Here is a 26,561-nt window from a genome sequence, read left to right on the forward strand (position 1 = left end):
TCGATTGCGGTGGCGTATGAAAGCTCTTAAGAGACGTGACTACGCCGACATTTCTCTATCATTGGAGTGACGTTCAGCGTCTGCACTCTTCTGTGGCTTCGTTGCGACATGCCAGCCTTCCTTTGGCACCTCGTTATTCAGACGATGGAAAGAATAAGCAGAAGTACTTTATTTCTGTATTTACATGGCATATATGCTAATGGCATATATGCTACAGTTATGTTGTATATTTTTGATCATAAATGGAAATGACTTGGCTCGGATCACGCTGTCTGCCTGTGATGGGACAAAAGTCTTAGGGGCACCGTCACGGACTTTGGTTCGCTTTAACATATTAACTTAGCGGTTGGCAAGCATTAATGATGTGATAAATAGTTATAAATGTACGTATGTTCTGCAACTAAAGTCTCTATGTGCGCAACTGATGCAGTAAAGCGAGCTTTCGACCGTGCTTGACAGAACGAGCAAGTTGCGGCAAAGAGTCCTCTCGCGCCGGCAGCAGCAGACGTCAGCTGTCCGAGCCAGAGATATTATCACATCGAGATGGCAGGTATGTAATGAGACGAAGGCCGACGAAGAACTTACATTTCATTATTAAAAGCAACGGAATTGTGAAGTAATTGTCTAAATCGGTTCCCCTATGGTTTTTGAAGTTTATGAGGTCAGTTCTGATTTGAGTCTTCCTACGGAAGCCTATGCTAAAACTGGTAGGTTCAAGCTCCAATTAATTCTAATGTCTAACAGTCACCGGGAGAGACAATAGATCGCGCATCTATGTAGGATAGCGACTAGTAAAGTGTGTGAGAATATCGCATAGAAGTTTTATTGAATTATTGAGTTCGATTGGTGTTGTCGATTAGAACTTAGTGTGACCGAGTTGTTAGCCGTGTTTAGCATTGTATCTGCTTCAGTTTGTACTATTCCGTGAGAAAAAAATGGTACATTAATGTTATATTGCTAGAGGAGGCCGAAATGCAAGCTATAAGCTCACGCAGGATGGCGTGAGGTCTGAAACAGGATGCATAATGAATGCTATAAAGAAAAGTACGTAGCTGCTGGAATACTTAACTTTAATCCATCATTTGTATACATAGTTCTTCATGAGACATGCTTCATACGATAACTATCAATTGCTATGGCGCCTTGCTAGGTCGTAGCCATTGACTTAGCTGAAGGCTATTCTAACTATATTCTCTGCAAATGAGAAAGGCTTCGTCAGTGTTGCATCGCTAGCTAAGTCGTCCGTACAACTGGGGCGAGTGCTAGTAAGTCTCTCGAGACCTGCCGTGTGGTGGCGCTCGGTCTGCGATCACTGACAGTGGCGAGACGCGGGTCCGACATGTACTAATGGACCGCGGCCGATTTAAAGGCTACCACCTAGCAAGTGTGGTGTCTGGCGGTGACACCACAATTAAACTAATTGATTTTGGTTTATTTTGGGTCGTAGAACTGGAGAGATTTTTGCTACGTTAACTGAAGAAGTAACGGGCTAGTGTGCTGTTGTAAAGTTACGCTCTAACTTCGGTAAAACTTTGCTTAATATTTGGAGAAGTTGATGTCTGAAGGTGTTAGTCAGTCACTGGACTGGACTTACAGTGCGATTCGTGGTATTCCTGGTGCGTTCAAATTCAAATGGCTCTGAGCACTATGGGACTCAACTGCTGAGGTGATTAGTCCCCTAGAACTTAGAACTAGTTAAACCTAACTAACCTAAGGACATCACACACATCCATGCCCGAGGCAGGATTCGAACCTGCGACCGTAGCGGTCTCGCGGTTCCAGACGGCAGCGCCAGAACCGCGCGGCCACTTCGGCCGGCTATTCCTGGTGCGCACAAGGACCTAGAAGTCGTTGTACTTTAAGTTGGTGGACGTTGTATTCATGCACGCTCTAACGTAATTGAGCGGTTGCGGTATTTGTGTGATTCTGGACGCCCACTCTAAGGTAGTTGAGTGTTGAGCGGTTTATGTTTGTGTACACTTTGAATACGCACTACAGGATTACTGGCGTAAGAATTGTGATTTTATGTACCATTAAGCTTAAGTCTCAATTGGTGTTTTACAAAGATTTCGTACCCTAGCGGAATCAATCACTGTTATTCGACGATATTCATTACAAGGAAGGGTGACGAGTGGCAAATATAATTTAGGGACTGGTAGAGGGAAAGCGATTGCCAACACTTGAAGAGCATTAAAGTTAGTACAAGGTTGTGGCGGCACATACGATTTTTGTTTAGTTTAGATTTTTTGCATGTCACCTCATTCACATGAAAGATGTATGTGAAATATTTGATCCTAATAAAGAAAAATCAAACTGAATTCTGGGTTCAGATTTAATTTTACAGTGGAAAGGATTGAGTCCCCACCGAAAGATACGTAACTGGCGTAAATAATAAAAGAGTTAGAGCGATGCAAAGTAGTTACAAGCCAGTCTTGCAAAGATAAGTCAGTTATTCCGGGTCAAAGAGCTAGACCCAAGAACCAATGTCTTATTGAGATTTTATTACGATTTGTAAATCAGCAATTAGAGGAAAAGGATTTAACTAAATTTTATTAAATAAAAGGCAAGGGTGTTAACTTCTTTATTCAACCAACGGTTATTTCAAGGATTTAAAGAGAAAAAAATACGGGAAGAGACAATAAGAAATAACGTTTACAGATCGTAAGACAATTAATAGTATCGCAGAGATAGCTATCGCTATATCGCAGGTTTGTAATGAAATTATAATTTTCGTTGCTATGTTCGGTATTATCGTAATAAGAAACGGTTTATCAAATTAAAGTGAACAAGGGTGTACGAAATTGTGATTTCCCGTAAGTAAATGAAACGCTGGGCACGGTAAATATTTATTACCCTTTTCTAGGTGATTTTGTTTTATAGTAGTGAGTGAAAGATCTTCGCGTAGCAAACTATACCGGTCGTTGGCGTGAATAACGTAAATAACCACCGATAGCAAAGTTATTTCAGGTTACAAATTTTTTATGTCAGTAAGAGGGATTAATCATTTAAATAATTAATAATAATGCCACAATCGGCGCAAGTTACGAATTATAACCTACGCAGTTTTACTGAGAATTAAACTATTGTTGTCATTAGTAACCGACGTTACGTCTCATTGAACTAGCTTGTTTAGGTTTCAGATAACGTGCAATATCAACATGATTGAATCAAATCCTAATTACTATAACGACAAGTACCGTTACTAAAGTGTGTTGATCCTTCACCACTTCCAACGTATTGCAACGCTATTGACGAGTGCAGTATTGACAGAGTGTGAACGATGTACGCGTAAGAGTGCCATGTAACCTGTGTACATCTGTTATAGTCGGATGAGTAGTTTGTGCGCAGTTCCCATTACACTCACTCAATTAAACATCTTGGACTAAAATTTAACGATTTATATTAGTACTGGGACGTGGTGTGTTTGCTCTTTAAGGCAGGTCTATTGTCAGCATTCAGTTTACTCACGTCTCGACACGCCACTCTACATACATCAAAGTAGCATACCACAGTATATGCCCTATAACAAAGTGTATAACAGATTTTATCACGTATTCTATATGGCAGGTCGTACGTTTATTTCACATTTCATTAATCACATTTTATTGACACTATCTTTCTTCAACATGACTGTAATATAAACTTTGAAATGATTTCCATATGTCACTGCAGACATCAGCAACTATCTGCGTTATGACAGTTACTAAAATGCGAAACGATCATTAACGTAAACGTCCCCAGTTTCTAATAGCCAGAGTGTAAACGCTAACCTTTCTTCAGGTTGCGTAGATGTCGGTAACTAGGGTTCTGCTTTAAAATTTCCTTTTCAGTTGCAATGAGACGCAAGAGAAACGGGTCAGCCGACATAAGTTCCAAGTTTTTCTTACGCCATTTTGTTTACTTTGTCAAAAACAGTTCACTTGTCAGGCAAAATAATCCTAAAAAGCTTTCGACGGTGTTGAGCCGGTCATGCATTACTTTTTAAAAGTGTAAACCGCCGTCTGTGTGTTATTACCTTCATCTTATGCACCATCTAGATTTCGTCTTTTATATCATCATCAAGTACAACGCTGAAAGTTGTTAGACCATTATTATGTCAAATATGTTCAGGCAGTCTACTTTGGACTGCCTTACTCTTTCAAAATAATCCTGTCTGCATAGCAAAGTTTTCCATGTGGCTCTAGCTGTATAGTGTTGTATTCTGTGTCCCGATTATTAACTCTAAAAAAGAAAATAAGGCAGCGTTGATAGGTTATGCTCTTTATCTCGTTTTATCTTCAATTTCCTCTGGTGTAAACTTCTGTCGATAGATACAAGTGAAAGGCAGCGAACACTGGCGAATTGTTCGCTTTCATTCACTCTTGTGTATCCAGCCCTAATAACAACGAATTCACACCTTGGGTAACGTTATAATTTATATTACGTAAATCTGAAGTGTGTCTCAACATTGCCAGTATTTCCCTTAACGCTACGATTCTGAATACAGATCTACGGTCAGTGGCTATGGAACGAGGAAACTCGGATTGCTGTTTGCTCCGTCGTTTGGCTACGTTTTATAAAATTCAGTCTTTCCGTCGTTGGTTTGTTAGTGGAAGATCTTACCTTTTCTGTCTTACCTCACTCAACGTCTTTCAGCTGACAAATATGTCGGATTTAGCTGGCTTCAACGTCTCCTGCAGCCGTCAGGTCACATCCCCCTTCCGTGCGAGTAATCAACTAGAAGTAGAATGCCTTTCCATTGTCAAGACGCTTAGTTTTCACCCTATATTAATCTCCCTAATTTAGAACAAAGTTTTAAAACTGAAAAAAGTTAGTAAATTGTTATCTTTGAGATTTTTTTGCTGTGTTTGGTTAATGGTGTGCTTTCGGGTGTTCTGCCGAGTTGTTGGTTCAAATGGCTCTGAGCACTATGGGACTTAACTTCCGAGGTCATCAGTCCCCTAGAACTTAGAAGTACTTAAACCTAACTAACCTAAGGACATCACGCACATCCATGCCCGAGGCAGGATTCGAACCTGCGACCGTAGCGGTCGCGCGGTTCCATATTGTAGCGCCTAGAACCGCTCGGCCACTCCGGCCGGCGCCGAGTTGTTGTTTCCATTTTATGTACAATATTTAGATGAGTGAGCGAACCGTCTTATTCAGGTGCTGCGCTTTTTGCAGCTTGGACTCCGACCATACTGTGAGTTACTGTTGGTCTCACGACTCCCGAAGCCTACTACGCCCTTACGTGCTCTTTTGTTGGTCAGAATTTCCCCTGATCGTCTGTAAAACGCAAATTCTCTCAACATATCCAAGCCCTGGTGGATGTGAAGTCTAGGGAATCACACCACCCACGAACAGTGTCCCGAAGGAATGGGTACACAGATCGTCAAACTGAATAGGTGTTGCAATGAAAATCGAGAACTTCTGGAGTAAGAAGGTGACTGAGACAGAATAAGAGAAAGCAAGAATCCCTCATTTATCTTATGCTGGCCTAATCTCCGGAAATATCGGTAAACTCCAACTTTTTATCTTCCCTTCAACGAAGATAAAAAGTCTTCTTTGTTATGTTAAAGACGATCTAGGTCTCTGAAAGCCGACTGTGTATCTCATTTCACTCAAATGCGACAAGTCTTACGTGATGCAGACTATCAGGAAAGTCGAGGAGAGATGCGACGAGCAACAGCGACACACTTGACTAAAACTACTAAGCAAATCAACTTTCGCCGAGCGCTGCCTCGAATACAATCATGGAATGAAATAAGATGGGACCAATACCGTGGTGCAGATGCCAAGTTCCTGGTACAGCACAGTTTACAAGCCTATCGAGACAAAGATACTGGAAAACCTAACAAGTAGGGACAGTGGTTTCAATTTAAACAAGGCTTCGAGTGCACCACTCAGTGTATTTAATTCTAGTCGGCTATCGTATCTACCAGAGCTGGAAAACGCTGAGAGAATTTGCGTTTATTGGAACATCAGTGTCGGTTTGTTCACCTGCCAAACACATTTTTCCATAAACACATTGCGATATGAACTACATTTGGGCTGTTACTTCCTTCCGGCCACGGGAAATTTTCTTCTATGAGAGCCAAGATTCCATCGATTCGACATTTCCTGGCAGCGTCTTTGGTGTATTTGTTCAGCCCAGGACAGATGTTTCCTGTGTCCAAGTTGAGAGCCTATGGTTAAGAGAGGTATGCTAACCCGTCTGCCTAGACATAGTTAATGGAAAGTCTCCAGGAAGACCTCTTCTTGCACTAGCAGTAAGCCTCCGCTTCTCGCAAGCTGCCGTTATGAACTGAATAGTACACAAGGTGAACATTAATAAAACCGACAGATTTCAGGGGCGGTTTCCAGATTGGACATGGAGGAAAAAAAGATCCTACGAACATGTGTCTGAAAATGCATCGTTGCCACGGTAAATGGCGCTGACGATCGAAAGTTCCTCTACCCACGTTTCGTGCGTTCGTTGCGTGCTGCATGCTGTATGATTGACGCAGGGTACTGTAAGCAGTGCAGAAGAACGCTGAAGATTAGATGGGTAGATCACATACCTAATGAGGAGGTATTGAAGAGGATTGGGTAGAACAGAAAGTTGTGGCACAACTTGACTAGAAGAAGGGATTGGATGGTAGGACATGTACTGAGGCATCAAAGGATCACCAATTTAGTACTGGAGGGCAGCGTGGAGGGTAAAAATCGTAGAGGGAGACCAAACGATGAATACGCTAAGCAGATTCAGAAAGATTTGGTTGCAGTAGGTACTGGGAGATGAAGAAGCTTGCACAGGATAGAGTAGCATGGAGAGCTGCATCAAAGTAGTCTCTGGATTGAAGACTACAACAACAACTGTAAGCAGCAGAACGGTCCGGTAATCATGTCGGGAACAAGGGGAGATACAGCTCGTGTACGGCTGAGCAGATAGAAACGTTCGAGAGACAGCACGGCTATACCAAAACAAGTACCTTCACAGACACCAACCACACCACACAACATTTCATTCCATTTTCGGGCATTTTTAAGATCATGGGTCCTTTCAGACAGACGAACATGCAGGGAGACGGCCGTCTGTGTGTATCGTGTCAAGGATGCATTTCCGGACACATGTTCATACGACCTTTTTTCCTCCGTTTCCACTCAGGAATGCGTCCCTGCAGTTTGTCGGTTTTATTAACGTTCACCCTGTATAGTGCCTGCACCAGTGTTTAGTATCCAGTCACACACACCCAGCCACGCGGGATTAGCCGAGCAGTCTCAGGCGCTGCAGTCATGGACTGTGAGGCTGGTCCCGGTGGAGGTTCGAGTCCTCCCTCGGGGATGGGTGTGTGTGTTTGTCCTTAGGATAATTTAGGTTAAGTCGTGTGTAAGCTTACGGACTGATTTCACACAGCCGGCCGGTGTGGCCGAGCGGTTCTCGGCGATTCAGTCTGGAACTGAGCGACCGCTGCGGTCGCAAGTTCGAATCCTGCCTCGGGCATGGATGTGTGTGATGCCCTTAGGTTAGTTAAGTAGCTCTAAGTTCTAGGGGACTGATGGCTTCAGATGTTAAGTCCCATAGTGCTCAGAGCCAGAGCCAGATTTCACACACATCTGAACATCAGCAACACACACCCATTTCTGTCATGTTGACACAGAACTGCTGCAACCTGGAACACGAAACTACGCTACAAACCAATAATTAAGGAACGAACAAAGACAGAATACGCTTTGACTTCCCGTTAACGAGTCTGGGAGTCCAGACCGGGAACTCAAGGAACAGAATTTTTCAGAAAATTTTTTGGCGCACCCTTCAAACACAGAATCGGGATGAAATGAAAATACCAGGAACTATATTCAAGCACTGAAAAAATTTCCTACACCTTCAAGATGATGTAACCGAAAATTTACCGGCACGTTATCAGAATGAACAATTCTTTACTTATCAAAGGCTCTCAGTCACAACTTTTCTAAATGAAAATCATGGGCAAGTGGTTGCTTGAATTTGGAGACATTAGTACACAATTATCACACTGGACACTGTACACGGAAGTAGTAGACTCAAGATCAAAGCTTTGTGGGAACACCATCCTCACCATCTAAAAAAAAAAAAAAAACTATATTGTGGAAGAGGGAAAGAATACCAGCTGGTAGTTCAAAAGAGTGAAGGAGAAGAAAGGAAGTACATCTGCTGATTATGTTCCTTCGCGCTCATCAGTTGGACATAATGAAATAAAAAAAATTGAAAACATTGCAGTGATAACTGCTGATAAGAAAGAACTCGATCTCTTTGCTACAGATTGCAGAATACACCATTACAAATGGAGGGTAGAGGGTTAAATTTTTATTTTCTATGTTCCTGATCAATTGCTACGGTGGTCTACTAACCACGGAAGGAGTAGCCGTTGACGTGGCCTCCAGAGCGTGACAACTGTTACCTAACACCCGGAAAGCATTATGCACCTCGTCAATGGGAGCCGGCCGAGCGAAAACGACGCCGACGGTTCGCTACGGGTAGCGCTTCCTCACTGTCTTGTCGCCAGTAGCGACCTGCAAATTTTTGCTGATGGGGAAAGCTGGCCCCCAGTAGCTGCAATGCTGAAAGTCCAGTGAAGTTTCAGAGTCTTCTTCCTGCTTGATTCCATTTGTAATGGCATCGGATTTGTCCATAAAATAAAATTTTCACAGCCATTCAGTCTGTACCATAGCAGATCCGTAAATGAACAACCATATAGTAAACTGGATATCAAGGAGAAAGTAGACATAAAATCCAAGACGCTATGATTCCGGACTCGGTCATGTATTTGCTACGCCCAATCCCTTCTCCTAACTGGGAAGCAACGCAATCATCTGGTTTTACCACGGCTGGCAACAGAGTGCTGTATGCCAAGCACATGGTTCACAGAATTTTTTTTCATTCAGGAACGCTACACTCCTCATTATCAGATTTTCGGAAAAATATCATCCACACATTTCCCAAGATAGCAAGGGCAGATAAGAGCGCGAACTGTAGCATAATCAGCTTAACGGCTGATGCATCCAAGTCGCTGACAAGAATAATATATAGAATAACGGGAAAGAAAACCTGAAGTGGCCGTAGATAGCGGTCAAGTGCGCGTGAAGTGTGCCTGCTTGTGTGAATGTGTGTGTGTTTTGCTTTCTGATGGTTCAAATGGCTCTGAGCACTATGGGACTTACCAGCTGAGGTCATCAGTCCCCTAGACTTAGAACTACTTAAACCTAACTAACCTAAGGACATCACACACATCCATACCCGTGGCAGGATTCGAACCTGCGACCGTAGCAGCCGCGTGGTTCCGTACTGAAGCCCTTAGAACCGCTCGGGCACCGCGACCGGCCTCTGCTTTCTCTTTTCAAGAAAGATTTGGTCGAAAACTTATTGTGTAACAATCTTTTCGTTTTGCCTCTATGCAGCTCAATGTGTCGTCTTTACGGTAAGCAGCAATGTGTTCTTTTCATAACTGTTGATATTCCAACCTCGACTTTCCATTGTTTAAAACTGAGGTTCTGTTAGATGACGATTAGTTTGGCTTTAGGAAATGTAAGGGCACCGGAGAGGCTATTCTGACCTTTGCGACGATAGCAGAAGTGAGACTTGAAAAAAATTCAAACACTATTATAGGATGCGTCGACATGGCAGAAGAGTTAGACAATGTAAAATGGTGTAAGACGTTCAAAATTCTGAGGAAAATAGGAGTAAGCTGTAAGAAAAGACGGACAGTATGCAAGATGTGCAAAAACCAAGAGGGAACGAAAATAATGGAAGGCAAAGAACGAAGTACTTGTATTAAAAAGGGTTATAAGGTAGTTATGTAAGCTTTAGCCTCTGATGTTAACTCTGAAGCAGTGACGGCAATTAAAGAAATGTTACAGAGTGTGATTAAAATTCAAGGTGAAAGTATATCAATGGTAAGATTCACTGATGCGAGATGGACGAAGCAAGTAGATTAGCACAGGCAAAGAGGGATTTCCTGGCCGAGAGAAGTCTGGTAGTGTCAGATATCGCACTTAATCTAAGGAAGATATTTCTTAGAATGGACATTTCCAGCACGCCATTGTTTGCTAGTGAATCGTGGACGGTGGGGAAACCGGAAAAGGAGAATATCGAAGTATTTGAGATGTGGTGTAATAGAAGTATGTTGAAAATTAGGTGGACTGATGAAATAAGGAATGAAGAAACTTTATGCAGAATCGCGAAGAAAGGAACACGAATGGAAACACTGACAAGAAGGGAAGGGCACCTTTTAATACATCAGGGAATAGCTTCCATGGTGCTAGAGGGAGCTATAGAGGGTAAAAACCGATATAGGAAGACAGTGATTGAAAGACATCCAACAAATTATAGAGGACAAATCGTGCAAGTGCTTCTCTGAGATGAATAAGTTGACACAAGAGAGGAATCCGTCAGCAACTATTTTGACAAACTATCGGTAATGAAAACTGAGCACTCGGAAGCAGTAGTTTCTTATGAGTTTCTTATGAACGCATTTTCTCTCATCATACACGACCAGTAGCTCGCTGTGTACTATCTTTTCACACGTCCAATCACCGGAGTATAGTAATTACAGTATCTTGTGCAGTCTCCTCCACTTCCAATACAGTCCTGCAATTTTTCTTGGAGACGATCAGTGGTGTGTCGGATGATATACTCGGAGATGGGCAACACGCTGCCCCAACGCGTCAGTACAGATATGCTGCTCCAACGAGTAGTTACGGATGGCCACGGGATGTCGAGGGTGACGCGGCTACCCACAGCATCCTACGAATATTTTGTGGACGACCGGCCAGGTAACTACGTAGGCACGGAAGATGACGGACTTCTTGGAAACATTATGTGCATGGTGTGATGTAATTGTCCTAACTGAGAAGTTAATTGTTGTTTTTGTTGTGGCCGTCAGTCTGTGGCTCTCCACGCTCGTCCGCGCACTGTGAGCCTACATTCATAAATCTTTATTTGTGGCATATCCACAACTGCTCTTGAACATCTTCAATAGTGAACACAATTGCAAAAGCTTTTATTCACCAAAGTCTTACCGACAGAAGTCGCAGTACACTACCATGTTTCCTGCTGTGTAAGACTTCTGTTCAAATAGTTCAAATGGCTCTGAGCACTATGGGACTTAACATCTATGGTCGTCAGTACCCTAGAACTTAGAACTACTTAAACCTAACTAACCTATGGACAGCACACAACACCCAGTCACCACGAGGCGGAGAAAATCCCTGACCCCGCCGGGGATCGAACCCGGGCGTGGGAAGCGAGAACGCTACCGCACGATCACAAGCTGCGGACTGACTTCTGCCGATAAAAGTATTTTACAACTGATAATGTTCAAATGTGTGTGAAATCTGATGGGACTTAACTGCTAAGGTCATCAGTCCCTAAACTTACTCACTACTTATCCTAAACTATCCTAAGGACAAACACACACACACCCTTGCCCGAGGGAGGACTCGAACCTTCGCCGGATCAGCCGCACAGTCCATGACTGCAGCACCTTAGACCGGTATTTTACAACTGTGGTGAATTGGTTTGGCATGTGTAGCCTGCTGTGTTCGAGCATTGGACAGCACCTACAATTATCTACAGATCCCTTCTTTTAGTCAAGCTCTGCCATAAACTTCTATTTTCCACAAATTCGATTCAGTACCTCCCCGTTAGTTATTCGATCTTCCTATCTAATTTTCAGCATTCTGCTCGAGCATCACATTCCATACGCTTCTATTCTCTTCTTGTCTGAACCTCTTACCGTCCATGTTTGATTTCCACACAAGGCTACACAGCAGACTAATGCCTTCAGAAAGGACTTTCAGCCACGTAAATTGATATTAGATCTTAACAGATTCTTCTTCTCAGAAATGTTTACCGAGTGAGGTGGCGCAGTGGTTAGCACACTTCATTCGGGAGAACGTCGCTTCAATCCCGCGTCCAGCCATCCTGATTTAGGTTTCCCGTGATTTCTCTAGATCTCTTTAGGCAAATGCCGGAATGGTTCCTTTGAAAGGGCATGGCCGATTTCTTTCACCATCCTTCCCTAATCCAAGCTTGTGCTCCGTTTCTAATGACATCGTTGTCGACGGGACGTTAAACACTAATCTCCTCCTCAGAAATGCTTTTGCTGATATAGCCAGTCTGGATTTATCTCCTTTCCACTTCGGCCGTCGTCGATATTTTGCTGCTCCAACAGCAAAAGTCATCTAGTACTTTTAGTTCGCATTTTGTATTATGATTCCTTAAGCATTATTTGATTTAATTCGATTACATTCCATTAGCTTTGCTTCACTTTTGTTGGCAGTTATAATCCCTTCTCACGAGGCTACCCATTTCATTCAACTGCTCTGTCTCTGACAGATTGACAATGCCATCGGTTTATCTCAAAGCTTTTATTTTTTTGTCTCTGAACTTTAATTCTGTCTCCACTTCTCCCATTTGTTACTTTCACTCCTTGCTTAGTGTACAGACTGGGTAAAACTAGGAATAGCCTGCACTCCTTCATTATTCCCTTCTCAACCACTGCTTCCGTTTCAAGTCCTTCGACTCTTGCAACTTGAGTCTGGGTTCTGTACAAGTTGTAAACAATCTTTCGCTCGCTGTATTTTACCCCTGCTACACTCAGAATTTCCAAGAGTGCGTTCCAAAAAATGGTTCAAATGGCTCTGAGTACTATGGGACTTAACATCTGAGGTCATCAGTCCCCTGGAACTTAGAACATCTTAAACCTAACTAACCTAAGAACATCACACAATCCATGCCCGAGGCAGGATTCGAACCTGCGACCGTAGCGGTCGCGCGGTTCCAGACTGAAGTGCCTAGAACCGCTCGACCACTGCGGCCGGCAGTGCGTTTTAGTTAACGCTGTCAGAAGCTCTTTCTAAATCTACAAATGTTGTCAATCGAGGTTTGCTTTCTTTAATCTATCTTCTAAGACAAGTCGTGTAGTCAGTATTGCCCCGCGTGTTCCTACATTTCTCCGAAACACAGACTATTTTTTTCGAGGCCGATTTCTGCCAGTTTTTCATTCTTCTGTAAATAATTGTGTCATTATTTTGCAATCATGACTTATCGAAATGATTGTTAGGTAATATTCAGACTTGGCAGCATCCAATTTCTTTAGAATTGGAATTCTGCTTGAAGTCTGAGGATATTTCGCCTGTCTTATTTATCTTGCGCAGAAGGTGTAATAGTTTCGTCGTGGCATACTCTCCCGAGGATATCAATAATTCCGAGGATCTCCAGATATTAACGAACGTACTTTCCATTTTCGAGTTAATTATCTTCTAATATTAGCGAACGTAATTAACTCGGAAATGGACAATATAAATATCATAGCCTATACAGAAATCTTGCATGGATCATGTCTAAGTGCCGACTGGCTGATTTTGTGAAAGTTAGTGAAGTATGCCGTCTATGTGCCCGCCCTTCCAACAACTTGGCTAGAATTCTGTCAACGCAAAGCAGAAGCTGAGAAAACATTAAGTGCAGACACGCTCACAAAAATGTGCGACAACTTTGACTGTCGTCAAATTTTAGTTTATCAGAAACAAATCCAACAGGCCGCCTTTAGTGATGCTTAAATTTTTATTCCACCTTGACCGGTTTCGAGTCGGCCAGCGACTAATCATCAAATAGTACACACTTTCAATGTGCTGTTGAGTCACTAGACGACTTGTAAACGTACACGATACAAAGAAAATTGAAGTAATACAAAAGCCGACAGGTTGTTGTTATTTCTGAATTCCTTTATTCATCACAGTTGCAGTGATCCACATCCATAATGAATGAAACTGTTATCGTTTGGATGTTTACTGTGCGTCCGGTTCAAGAAAGAATGAATATTTATGAAAAGTTAATGAAAACTTTGCTCCTAATCGGAATTGTTAAAAGTAACATAGGGTTGTATGTTTATGAATGTAAACGATATAGGGGATCGGCGGGTAGTATCCGCCAGTTGGTATTTCAGCTATTCACTTCTAGGTAGCAGCACGGTACACAGTGTAATTTTGCCGCCAACGCCATTTCGCCATGTGCAGAGAGTCTGTTTGATTCCCAGTGTAGTATCGTCTGTCAGTGATTATTGTTTGTTTGTACTCCTACAAGTTGTTGCCTCGAATAATTTTTAACATCACTCTGCATCATTACAGGTAAGAATATAATTATGAAACTAGAGCTGTTATTTAGTTTATTAATATAAAACAGTGACAAATGCACTCGTTTGCGCTAATAATTTTATCTTGCTATCATGTTTTCATGTCAGTGTGAGTCGGGTAATATGGGCCATGCAATATTCGGGTGGTATGGGCCACGGATCTCATTTCCCTTTTTTTCAGGATACTATGCCAACATCTAATAAAAAAGGAACCTCAGCTTGCTTCCTATGCATAATCTATAAGCACTTCTGGAGAGACCACCACTACCTCCAATGCACTACACTCAAGTGAACGTTCTGATTTTGCAAGTGTTTTAGAAGAGTTGTCGCCTTTGCCCTCCTGCAGCGAAAAGAGGTTGGCATGTAAGAAAATAAAGGCAAAGAGAAGCGAAATATTGCCATCAACTCCAATAAAAAATATGCTGACATACAAGAAAGATTGAGAAGAGTAGAAGGAAAAAGAACAACAGAAAAACAGACAAATGAAATTTTCAAAACAAGAACAAACGATGATCAATAAGAAGAAGAAAAACGAACAAATCAAAATTATTCGTAATGGCAGTCCTACACCAAGCACTTTTCAAGACGTTGTAGATGTAAAAATGTATTGTATGTGGAGAAAGCTATGAGGAAAACTGGATTCAATGGGGGCGAGTGTGAGGGTTGGGCACATGAGCTCTGAGCGGGCAGTGACGACTTAATTTTTTACTTTTGTGAGCTCTGTAAGCTAAATAAATCGTAGGGCACAAGAGCTATAATATGTTATACATTGTGTATACTATCAAACAATAAAACTTTTATTCGAAACAATGTTTTTAATTTATAAACATAATCATATTGGTGTGGCCCATACTACCTGCCAATTTTTAAAATGCCCAAAATGCAAGGTTAATTCTAATTACATTTTGTATTATGTTCTCGTCGTATATTGCTAAATATATTTTAGTTACTTACAGGAAAGAAGTTGAAAATATGATTTTTTCGCTCATAACTGAGTTAAGCTACAAATATATCTTGTAATTTACATTTTTCCGTAAATGGCCCGTAATACCCGCCGTTCCCCTACACTCACGGAATTGCATTTTTCCGTAAATGGCCCGTAATACCCGCAGTTCCCCTACACTTACGAAATTGAACAGTTATTTTGAAAATGAAAACTTGTATGTCCTATGTACACGTTAAAATTTATATCACATTTCTATCTTCATTCATATAGAACACTGGAAGGCAATCGGACGCCTCGATGGCTTCAATCGGGCCCACGGAAGAAATTCGTGGAGGACAAAGCATAACCATGAGAACACTGCAACAGCTGATATTGAAGGTAATTTATAATGAATTAGCTTCTATAGGCAATTTATTTTTCCACTTTTAAAATTTCAAGATGTCCGATATCGCGTCCTCAGATGTCTACATGTATTCATGTGTCGTAAACTTTGATATTTCATTAACGCGCTGCAGAATTTTGCAATGGAGATCTTTAAGACAGCTATTGTGAAACGTCTCAAGTAATGAATCAATGTTTACGACGCTCTATTGAATGAAAACATCTGAAGATATGGTGAACATAAAATGAATTCACTTTCAAAAACGTGCGTCAACAGCGTAATTTGCTGACGTGGCTTCTCAGGCAAGGGTGAATTCATATCCGAGCGTTTCTGCAAAAACATTAACGTTATGGACCCTATAGTTTTGACTTTTTGTTCTAGGAGCGCTGCTGTCGTTTCAGGTGACGAGGAGTCCCGCGAGCGTAATGAAATACACTACTGGCCATTAAAATTGCTACACCACGAAGATGACGTGCTACAGACGTGACATTTAACCGACAGCAAGAAGATGCTGTGATATGCAAATGATTAGCTTTCCAGAGCATTCACACAAGGTTGCCGCCGTTGGCGACACCTACAACGTGCTGCCACGAGGAAAATTTCCAACCGATTTCTCATACACAAACAGCAGTTGAATGGCGTTGCCTGGTGAAACGTTGTTGTGATGCCTCGTGTAAGGAGGAGAAATGCGTACCATCACGTATCCAACTTTTATAAAGGTCGGATAGTAGCCTACCGCGATTGCGGTTTATCGTATCGCGACATTGCTGCTCGCTTTGGTCGAGATCCAATGACTTAGCAGAATATGGAATCGGTGGATTCAGGAGGGTAATACGGAACACCGTGCTGGATCCCAAAGGCCTAGAATCACTAGCAGTCGAGATGACACGCATCTTATCCGCATGGCTGTTACGGATCGTGCAGCCACGTCTCGATCCCTGAGTCAACAGTTCGACGACGTTTGGAGCAGCATGGACTATCAGCTCGGAGACCATGTCTGAGGTTACCCTTGACGCTGCATCACAGACAGGAGCGCCTGCGATGGTGTACTCAACGACGAACCTGGGTGCACGAATGGCAAAACGTCATTTTCTCGGATGAATCCAGTTTCTGTTCACAGCATCATGATGGTCGCATCCGTGTTTGGCGACATCGCGTTGAACGCACATTGGAAGCGAGTATACAACATCGCCATACTGGCTTTATCACCCGGCGTGGTGGTATGGGGTGCCACTGGTTACACGTCTCGGTCACCCCTTGATCACATTGACTGAACAGTGGACGTTACATTTCAGATGTGTTACGACCCGTGGCTCTACTCTTCATTCGATCCCTGCGAAACCCTACGTTTTAGCAGGATAATGCACGACCGCATGTTGCAGGTCCTGTACGGGCCTTTCTGGATACAGAAAATGTTCGACTGCTGCCCTGGCCAGCACAGTCTCCAGATCTCTCACCAACTGAAAACGTCTGGCTAATGGTGACCGAGCAGCTGGCTCGTCACAATACGCCAGTCACGACTCTTGATGAACTGTGGTATCGTGTTGAAGCTGCATGGGCAGCTGTACCTGTACACGCCATCCAAGCTCTGTTTGACTCAATGCCCAGGCTTATCAAGGCCGTTATTACGGCCAGAGGTGGTTGTTCTGGGTACTGATTTCTCAGGATCTACACACTCAAATTGCGTGAAAATTTAATCACATGTCAGTTCCAGTATGATATATTTGTCCAATGAATACCCGTTTATCATTTGCGTTTCTTCTTGGTGTAGCAGTTTTAATGGCCAGTAGTCTATATGATCTGGTCCCGGGGTGACCAAATGTTGCCCATGCCTGCTGTAGAAGATACACTGAGGAGCCAAAGCATTATGATCACCTGCTTAATGGCAAGTTGGTTCAGTTTTGGAACGTAATTCAGCAGCGATTTTGCGTGGCGTGGATTCGAAAAGTTCTTGTAGGCTTCCAGAGGTATGCGGCACTGACGTCTACACACTGGTCATACATTTCCTGAGGAATGTGACCTGGTGGCTGATAGTCGCGTAACTGGCACCAGATAGCGTCCCATATGTGTTATACATGACCCAGGTTAAGCAAATTTGTTGGCTAAGACATCAACGTGACTTCACTGTAATGATCCTCAAACAACTGTAGCACGATTCTGTCCTTGTGGTACAGACCTACGTCCTGCTGCAAGATGCCATCGCTGACCGAGAAGACATCAAGCATGCAGAGGTCAGGTGCTGCTAGCCCCTTGGAAGCCAAGGTGAATCTCCCCCACAGCATTATACTATTACTGGCCTTTGCCTATGACGCGTTGCATGTTTTGAGAAGCCTTTCGCCGTAATGACGGCGTTTCTGGACACGAATATCGACCTGGTGTAGTTTAAACGCACATTTGCTAAATACAGTAATACTATTTAATCTTGTGATTCATTTATGTTGCAAGCTTTTGTTTCAACGAAACGGCGTCTTGGCAAGGCTAAAAGTTCCGTGTTACAGCTTACTTATACAGGGTGGTCCATTGATTGTGACCAGGCCAAATATCTCACGAATTAAGCGTCAAACGAAAAAACTACAAACAACGAAACTTGTCTATCTTGAAGGGGGGAAACCAGATGGCGCTATGGTTGGCCCGCTAGATGGCGCTGCCATAGGTCAAACGGATATCAACTGCGTCTTTTTAAATATGAATCCCCAGTTTCTTATTACATATTCGTGTAGTACATAAAGAAATATGAATGTTTTAGTTGGACCACTTTTCTCGCTTTGTGATAGATGGCGCTGTAATAGTCACAAACATATGGCTCATTTGAGACGAACAGTTGGTAACAGGTAGGCTTTTTTAAATTAAAATACAGAATTTAGGTACGTTTGAACATTTTGTTTCGGTTGTTCCAATGTGATACATGTACCTTTGTGAACATATCAGTTCTGAGAACGCTTGCTGTTCCAGCGTGATTACCTGTAAATACCACATTACTGCAATAAATGCTCAAAATGATGTCCGTCAACCCCAATGCATTTGGAAATCCGTGTAACGACATTCCGCTCAACAGCGAGTAGTTCGCCTTCCGTAATGTTCGCACATGCATTGACAATGCGCTGACGCATGTTGTCAGGCGTTGTCTCTGGATCACGATACCAAATATCCTTCAACTCTCCCCATAGAAAGAAATCCGGCGACGTCAGATCCGGTGAACGTGCGGGCCATGGTATGGTCATTCGACGACCAATCCATCTGTCATGAAATATGCTATTCAATACCACTGCAACTGCACGCGAGCTATGTGCCGGACATCCATCATGTTGGAAGTACATCGCCATTCTGTCATGCAGTGAAACATCTTGTAGTAACATCGGTAGAACATTACGTAGGAAATCAGCATACATTGCACCATTTAGACTGCCATCGATAAAATGGGGGCCAATAAAGCCGCACCATACATTAACCCGCCAAGATCGCAGATGTTCTACTTGTCGCAGCCATCGTGGATTTTTCGTTGCCCATGTAAGTAGGCTGTTTATGTTTTCTTATTGGCAACGTTACGTAGCGGTCTGTATGAAAATCACTGGCTGTGCTGTGTGCAGTCTGTGACTAGTTTGCATTGTTGTCTGCCATTGTAGTGTTGGGCAGCTGGATGTGAACAGCGCGTAGCGTTGCGCAGTTGGGGGTGAGCCGCCAGCAGTGGTGGATGTGGGGAAGTGAGATGGCGGATTTTTGAGAATGGATAATCTGGAGGTGTGTCCATCAGAAACAGTAGATTTGTGAGAATAGATGTCATGAAATGCTATATATATATATTATGACTATTAAGGTAAATACATTTGTTGTTCTCTATTAAAATCTTTCATTTGCTAACTATGCCTATCAGTAGTTAGTGCCTTCCCTAGTTTGAATCTTTTATTTAGCTGGCAGTAGTGGTGCTCGCTGTTTTGCAGTAGTTCGAGTAACGAAGATTTTTGTGAGGTAAGTGATATGAGAAACGTATAGGTTAATGTTTGTCAGGGTCATTCTTTTGCAGGGATTTTTGGAAGTCAGATTGCGTTGCGCTAAAAATACTGTGCGTCAGTTTAAGCACAGTCTTATATAATTTTTCAAAGGGGACGTTTCACCCAGTAGTGCATATTATTTCGGTTTACGTTACCGCTGTTGGTGAATGAGGCTTCGTCGCTAAATAGAACGCGTGCAAAAAATCTGTCATCGTCTCGTAATTTCTCTTGTGCCCAGTGGCAGAACTGTACAGGACGTTCAAAGTCGTCGCCATGCAATTCCTGGTGCATAGAAATATGGTACGGGTGCAATCGATGTTGATGTAGAATTCTCAACACAGACGTTTTTGAGATTCCCGATTCTCGCGCATTTTGTCCGCTACTGATGTGCGGATTAGCCGCGACAGCAGCTAAAACACCTACTTGGGCATCATCGTTTGTTGGAGGTCGTGGCTGACGTGTTTCCTTAAAGAACGTAACGATCCGGACACTTGGATGATGTCGTCCTGGATACCGAGCAGCATACATAGCACACGCCCTTTGGGCATTTTGATCACAATAGCTATACATCTACACGATATCGACCTTTCCGCAATTGGTAAACGGTCTATTTTAACACTGGTAATGTATCACGAAGCAAATACCGTCCGCACTGACGGAATGTTACGTGATACCACGTACTTATATGTTTGTAGTTATCACAGCGCCATCTATCACAAAGCGAAAATATTCATATTTCTTTATGTACTACACGAATATGTAATAAAAAATGGGGGTTCCTATTTAAAAAAACGCAGTTGATATTCGTCTGAGCTATGGCAGCGCCATCTAGCGGGCCAACCATAGCGCCATCTGGTTTCCCCCTTGAACCTAGACGAGTTTCGTTCTTTGTAGTTTTTCCTTTGACGCGTATTTCGTGAGATATTTGGCCCGGTCAAGATCAATGGACCACCGTCTATATCAAAGGACCAGTACAAACGAAAGCTTTGGAATTATTCAATGTAGGAAGTCCGATAAAGAAATATTTTCAGAAAAATCACTCACGGTCGAACTTGCAATGAAGAGACATTAAGCAAGAAGCCATTGTCAAACGCTCAAAGTTTGTGCAAACTGAGCCGATACTATTATCATTACTTATTATTATTTGTTTGTTCTTCGATATTCACAAACCAGACAGGAAAAACACGATCAGCCTCATTGATCTACGGTCCAATCTCGATGACGCTGTAACCACCGCAGTCGTAACTGGCGATGTCGTTGTGTCGACACGGGAGCACCTAGGGGTCGCCTGCTGCGGAGACTGTTTTCAATAGTGTGAGCTGAACCTTGTACTCCGAAACAGTTGTGGCTGCACTAGTATTGCACACTGTTGGTGGACCTGGTACAAATCGCCGCCTGTTCTGCGTTACAGAATGGACAAGTCTACGACCTCCACATTCTGCAATGAGGCGTGGGTGTCCAATATCTTGTCGCCTACTCATGGTTCCACTGTACATCAACCACTTTCCATACAAGCCCACGCTAGCAGCTTACCAAACTGCCCGTTTCCGGGCGCTGTGCCACAACAACCTGACCTTTTGTTGAAGTCGCTTACATGAATGCGTGGGGTGTGTAGTGTTGGCAGAAGAGCCAACACTGTTTTTCTAGAGGAGGCCGAAATGCACGCGTTTAATTACACGCTGACTGGCGTGAGGTCTGGAACAGGACAATATCTTGAGAATTGCAAATAAAGTATGTAGATCATGTAATACTTAACTTTAATCCACAATTGTAGAACATCTCTCGTTACGGTACATGCTTCATAATATTAATTATCGACTGAATACGGCGCCTTGCTAGGTCGTAGCAAATGTAGCTGAAGGCTATGCTAACTATCGTCTCGGCAAATGAGAGCGTAGTTGTCAGTGAACCATTGCTATGAACGTCGGCTGTACAACTGGGGCGAGTGCCAGTACGTCTCTCTAGACCTGCCGTGTGGTGGCGCTCGGTCTGCAATCACTGACAGTGGCGACACGCAGGTCCGGCGTATACTAATGGACCGCGGTCGATTTAAAGGCTACCACCTAGCAAGTGTGGTGTCTGTCGGTGACGCCACATTCCTCCCCCGCAAATCAGCGAACGGTCGTGTTATAAGGCTTCCGCCCGCCGTGGGGAGGACCCCATGTTGACGTATGCGACGAGGTGGGGAGCCTAACAACAGGCGAGGCTGTGCCACCCGCACCCGGCCATTCGGTCCGAGGGGAGCTAGGAAACGCCTGAAAACCTAGTCCAGGGTGCACGCCAACATGCAGTGTATGCGCCCGTAAAGAGACAGGAGGGGCCGAAGGGTCGACCTCCATCAGAACGGGGCAGCCGACGGGCGAAGACGACATCTGGTGCGGAGCGGGCAAGAGTTCCATGTCGGAGGACAGCTGGTCACGGGAAGCAATCGGCGGCGCGAGACCCAGGGAGGCGCTTGGCGGCTGCAGCGAAGCGTCCACTGCGGGCGTCGCCGGCGGGGGAACAGGCGGCGGCGGCGGCGGCGGCGCGTCGCCATGGGGCAAAATGGAAGGCAGCGTCGGTAACACCTGGGGATGAGGCGAGCCAGTAGATGGGTCCCCAGGGCGCTGACCGGACGGCACCGTCGCTGAAAGCAGACGGGGAGCGGCAGAACCCAGGCGGCGACAGAGGCGCAGCTGATTGAGATGCCGACGCACCTCACCAGAGGCCCCCAAAACCAAATACATAGCCCGCATCTCGTGGTCGTGCGGTAGCGTTCGCGCTTCCCACGCCCGGGTTCCCAGGTTCGATTCCCGGCGGGGTCAGGGATTTTCTCTGCCTCGTGATGGCTGGGTGTTGTGTGCTGTCCTTAGGTTAGTTAGGTTTAAGTAGTTCTAAGTTCTAGGGGACTGATGACCATAGATGTTAAGTCCCATAGTGCTCAGAGCCATTTTGAACCAAATACATAGCGCGGCCGAGGCAGCGAAGAATGCGCCCTGCGAGCCAACCGCGATAGTTGCGATAGTATACAACGTCGCCTGGAGCAAAAGCAGAAGTCTGCCGCTGCACAGGAACCTGATGCGGCGGATGCAGCAAAGACATCAAGGTTCGATGAGGACGACCGTGCAACAACTCAGCCGGCGAGCGACCATCTCGGGGCTGAGAGCGATACGAGGACAAAAAGAGCAATAACGCGTCCTCCCGAGAATGCGACTCTTTCAACTTCAACATCTGCGACTTGAAACTCCGGACCAATCGTTCAGCGGCACCGTTGGACTGAGGCGAAAACGGCGCGGATGTCAGATGTTGAATACCATTGGCCTTGCAGAATCACTGAAATTCTGCGGACATGAATTGTGGGCCATTATCGGAAACAATAGTCTGTGGAAGACCTTCAATGCAAAAGATAGCGGATAACGCTTGGATGGTGGCTGAAGACGTCGTGGAAGACATCCTGACAACAAAAAGAAAATTACTGAAGGAATCGACAACAACCAACCATCGAGCATTCCAGAATGGACCAGCAAAATCGATGTGTAAGCGTTGCCAAGGGGAAGTGGCTTTTGGCCATGCAAAGAATTTCCGCGGTGGTGCGGATTGTTGTTCGGCACACACCATGCAAGAAGAGCACATTTTCGTAATCGCAGCATCGATTCCGAACCAAGTACAGTGCTGACGAGCAAGTTGTTTCGTTCGCACTATACCCCAATGTCCTTGGTGCAGAAGCCGTAAGACAGAGAACTGTAACGAACGTGGGACCACGACCCTGGACTGATCATTATCAGAACGCAACAGCAAAACACCACGGCGAACAAAAAGTCTCTCCTTGTGAGCAAAAAATCGGCGAACCAACGGATCCTCGATCCGTGTTTTCGACAAGGGCCATTGCGTAGCAACAAAACGCAAAACGGTAGCAAGGACAGGGTCAGCAGCTGTGGCTGTAGCTACACGACGAAAATCAATCGGAAACGATTCGACCACGTCATCGGTTTCCGAATCAATGAACATGCAAGCAAGTTTGGAAGAATCGAATGCTCTATCCTCAGCAACAGGCAAACGGGACAACGCAGCGGCGTTTCCGTGCTTAGCAGTGGACCAATACAAGATATCGTAGCGGTACTGCGAGGGGAAAATAGACCAGCGAATGAATTTCTGCGCTGTACGTGGAGGTACAGGCTTGTTCGGATGAAAAAGCGATGTCAAAGGTTTGTGGTCTGTGATGATGGTAAAGTGACGACCAGACAAGAAATCATGAAACTTAGTAACACCAAAGACGTGAGCCAAAGCTTCTTTCTCTATCTGTGAATAATTTCTTTGCGCAGACGAGAGCAATTTGGACGCAAAGGCAATAGGGCGATCATGCGAACCATCTTTGTGCGCAAGCACAGCACCGATGCCGAAATCCGATGCATCTACCATCAACAAAAGGGGTTTCTGGGGATCGAATGGCGTAAGGCAAGTATTTGACAGCAACGCCGATTTCAACTGGCGAAAGGCGCGTTCGCATTCTGTCGTCCAGACGAACGGAACACCTTTACAGCGTAAGCGATGAAGCAGAGCTGAAATGGAAGAGGCATGTGGGATATATTTATGGTAGTAATTAATTTTTCCCAACACACTCTGTAGCTGCTTCAAATTCTGCGGCGAAGGCAAGTCTTGTATGGCACGGAGGTGCTCTGGACTCGGATGTATGCCTTGTGCATTGATTACATGTCCCAAATATGGTAAGTCACGAGCAAAAAACACACATTTGTCCTTCCGCAAGCGAACACCATTTTGTCGCAAGACCTGAAATAATGTTCGGAGGTTGGCTAAATGTTCTTCTTCCGTCTTTCCGGAGATCACAATATCGTCCAGATAGTTGGCTGCAGTAGGGACCGACGCACAAACAGTTTGCCGATATTGCTGAAACAAACCAGGGGCGGATGCACACCCGAATGGCAGTTTTTTGAACCGATGCAAGCCAAGATGCGTGTTAACCACCAAAACGCGCTGGGATTCGTCGTCCACTGGTATTTGCAAGTACGCATCGGCTAGGTCCAACTTCGAAAAATATTTACCCGGGCACAGTTTGTCAAAAAGATCTTCCGGGCAGCGTAAAGGATAAGTTGCAATCACTAATTGTGGATTCACTGTAGCTTTGAAATCCACACAAAGTCTCAGTTTTCCAGAAGGTTTCGGCAAAATTACTAAGGGTGAGAGAAGCTTGCACACGTTCAATCACACCTTGTGATTCCAATTCGTGTAATGTTCTTGCCACCTCATCACGCAATGCGTGGGGAACATTGCGCGCTCTGAAAAATTTCGGTTGCGCGTTTACTTTTGGTTCCAAATGTGCTTTATAGTTCGTAGCGCAACCAAGGCCCGGTGCAAAAATGTCTGCACATTCTTCACATAGACGAGAAACACTGTCGGAAGGCACAGATTGGTTCACTGATAGGACCTGATTTACTATTGACAAGTTAAACAACTGAAATAAATCTAAAGCAAGCAAGTTTACTGCAGAGGAAGAACGAAGGACGTAAAATGACACAAGTTTTGTTTGTCCCTTGTATGTTGCAAGAAGGCTGCACTGTCCTAACACAGGGATATTCTGACTGGAATAACTATTTAACTTAACATTTGCGGCACGCAACAGAGGTGTGCCCAGTTCAAAAAATGGTTCAAATGGCTCTGAGCACTATGGGACTCAACTGCTGAGGTCATTAGTCCCCTAGAACTTAGAACTAGTTAAACCTAACTAACCTAAGGACATCACAAACATCCATGCCCGAGGCAGGATTCGAACCTGCGACCGTAGCGGTCTGGCGGTTCCAGACTGCAGCGCCTTTAACCGCACGGCCACTTCGGCCGGCTGTGCCCAGTTGTTTGTACGTGTCGTGAATTATTAGTGAAACTGCAGCTCCGGTATCGAGCTGGAATGGGACCACGTTGCCATTAATTACCAAATCTACAAAAAGTTTATTGTCCTGCTGACGACAAGAGCGACTGACTCGTGCAATTTGAACAGACACTGGTACAGAATCACTTGCTAATTGACGTGATTTCCGGCGACGTCGACGCACCCTTTTTTGTGGGACGAACACAGTCACTTTTAGAGAGAGTGGCACTGGGCGAAGTGGAATTAACTACATGAATGTCCATGGGCGAAGGTTCACGAGCCTGAGTATTCTTGGTTCGATTCCGATTCCGGCGTGAAGCAAAGGGCCTGGAATGGTTGTGAGTGTCCGATCGGAGCTTTTTCTGGCAAACACTCTGAACATGTCCTTTTTTATTACAGAAAAAGCAAATAGCTTGGCGTGACGGGCAATGTCTGGTTGCACACCGCGGGCATGATTTTAGCACTGCATTTGCTTGCTGCCGCGGGACACGTGGTTGAGAGCTTGGCAGCAGCTGCGCAGACGAGCGCGAGGGGTGTTTGCTGTTCCGTGCAGCTCGCCCGGCGGCCCGGTTAATGTGACACACGGCTGGCGAAGGTTCAAACGATTCCTGAGCAAAGTCAAATGTGTCTTGCCTATCAATTATGTCTATCACTTGTTGAAGGGAGGGATTGACTAGTTTCAAAATTTGCTCCCATATACGAACATCAGAAACGTTCTGTGCAATTGCATCACGCACCATAGTATCTGAATAAGGGAGTCCACATTCACACTCAAAAGCACAATCCCTAGTAAGGCCTTGCAAAGTTGCAACCCACTCCCTATTAGTCTGACCGGCCCTACGTTTTGTACGAAAGAATGTATACCTTTTTGCAACTACATTGACGGATTCCTTGAAATATGCATCTAATGCTGAGAAAATTTCTTCGTAGGACAGAGTTGCTACGTCGCATCGGGGAAACAAGGTAGGTGGACACAGATACACATGCCAACAAAAAAGGCTACCACTCGTTACCTTGAATTCTGTAGGTGGCGAGATGGAATCGAAATTGGCGGGACCACTCCATCCAGCTTTCCAGTGCCACAACATATGGACGAAAAGGTGGTGCAACAGCATGTTGTAGCTGCGGTAGCGGTGGAGCGGCGGCTGCCGCATCGTTTTGCATTGCACGTTGACCCTGGATGAGCTGTCCAAGGGCATCCAATAAGGCCTGCGTCTGCTGATTCTGCAAGCGATAAAATTCGGACAGTACATCT

The sequence above is a fragment of the Schistocerca piceifrons genome, chromosome 7 (assembly GCF_021461385.2).
Source record: "Schistocerca piceifrons isolate TAMUIC-IGC-003096 chromosome 7, iqSchPice1.1, whole genome shotgun sequence".
NCBI lineage: Eukaryota > Metazoa > Arthropoda > Insecta > Orthoptera > Acrididae > Schistocerca > Schistocerca piceifrons.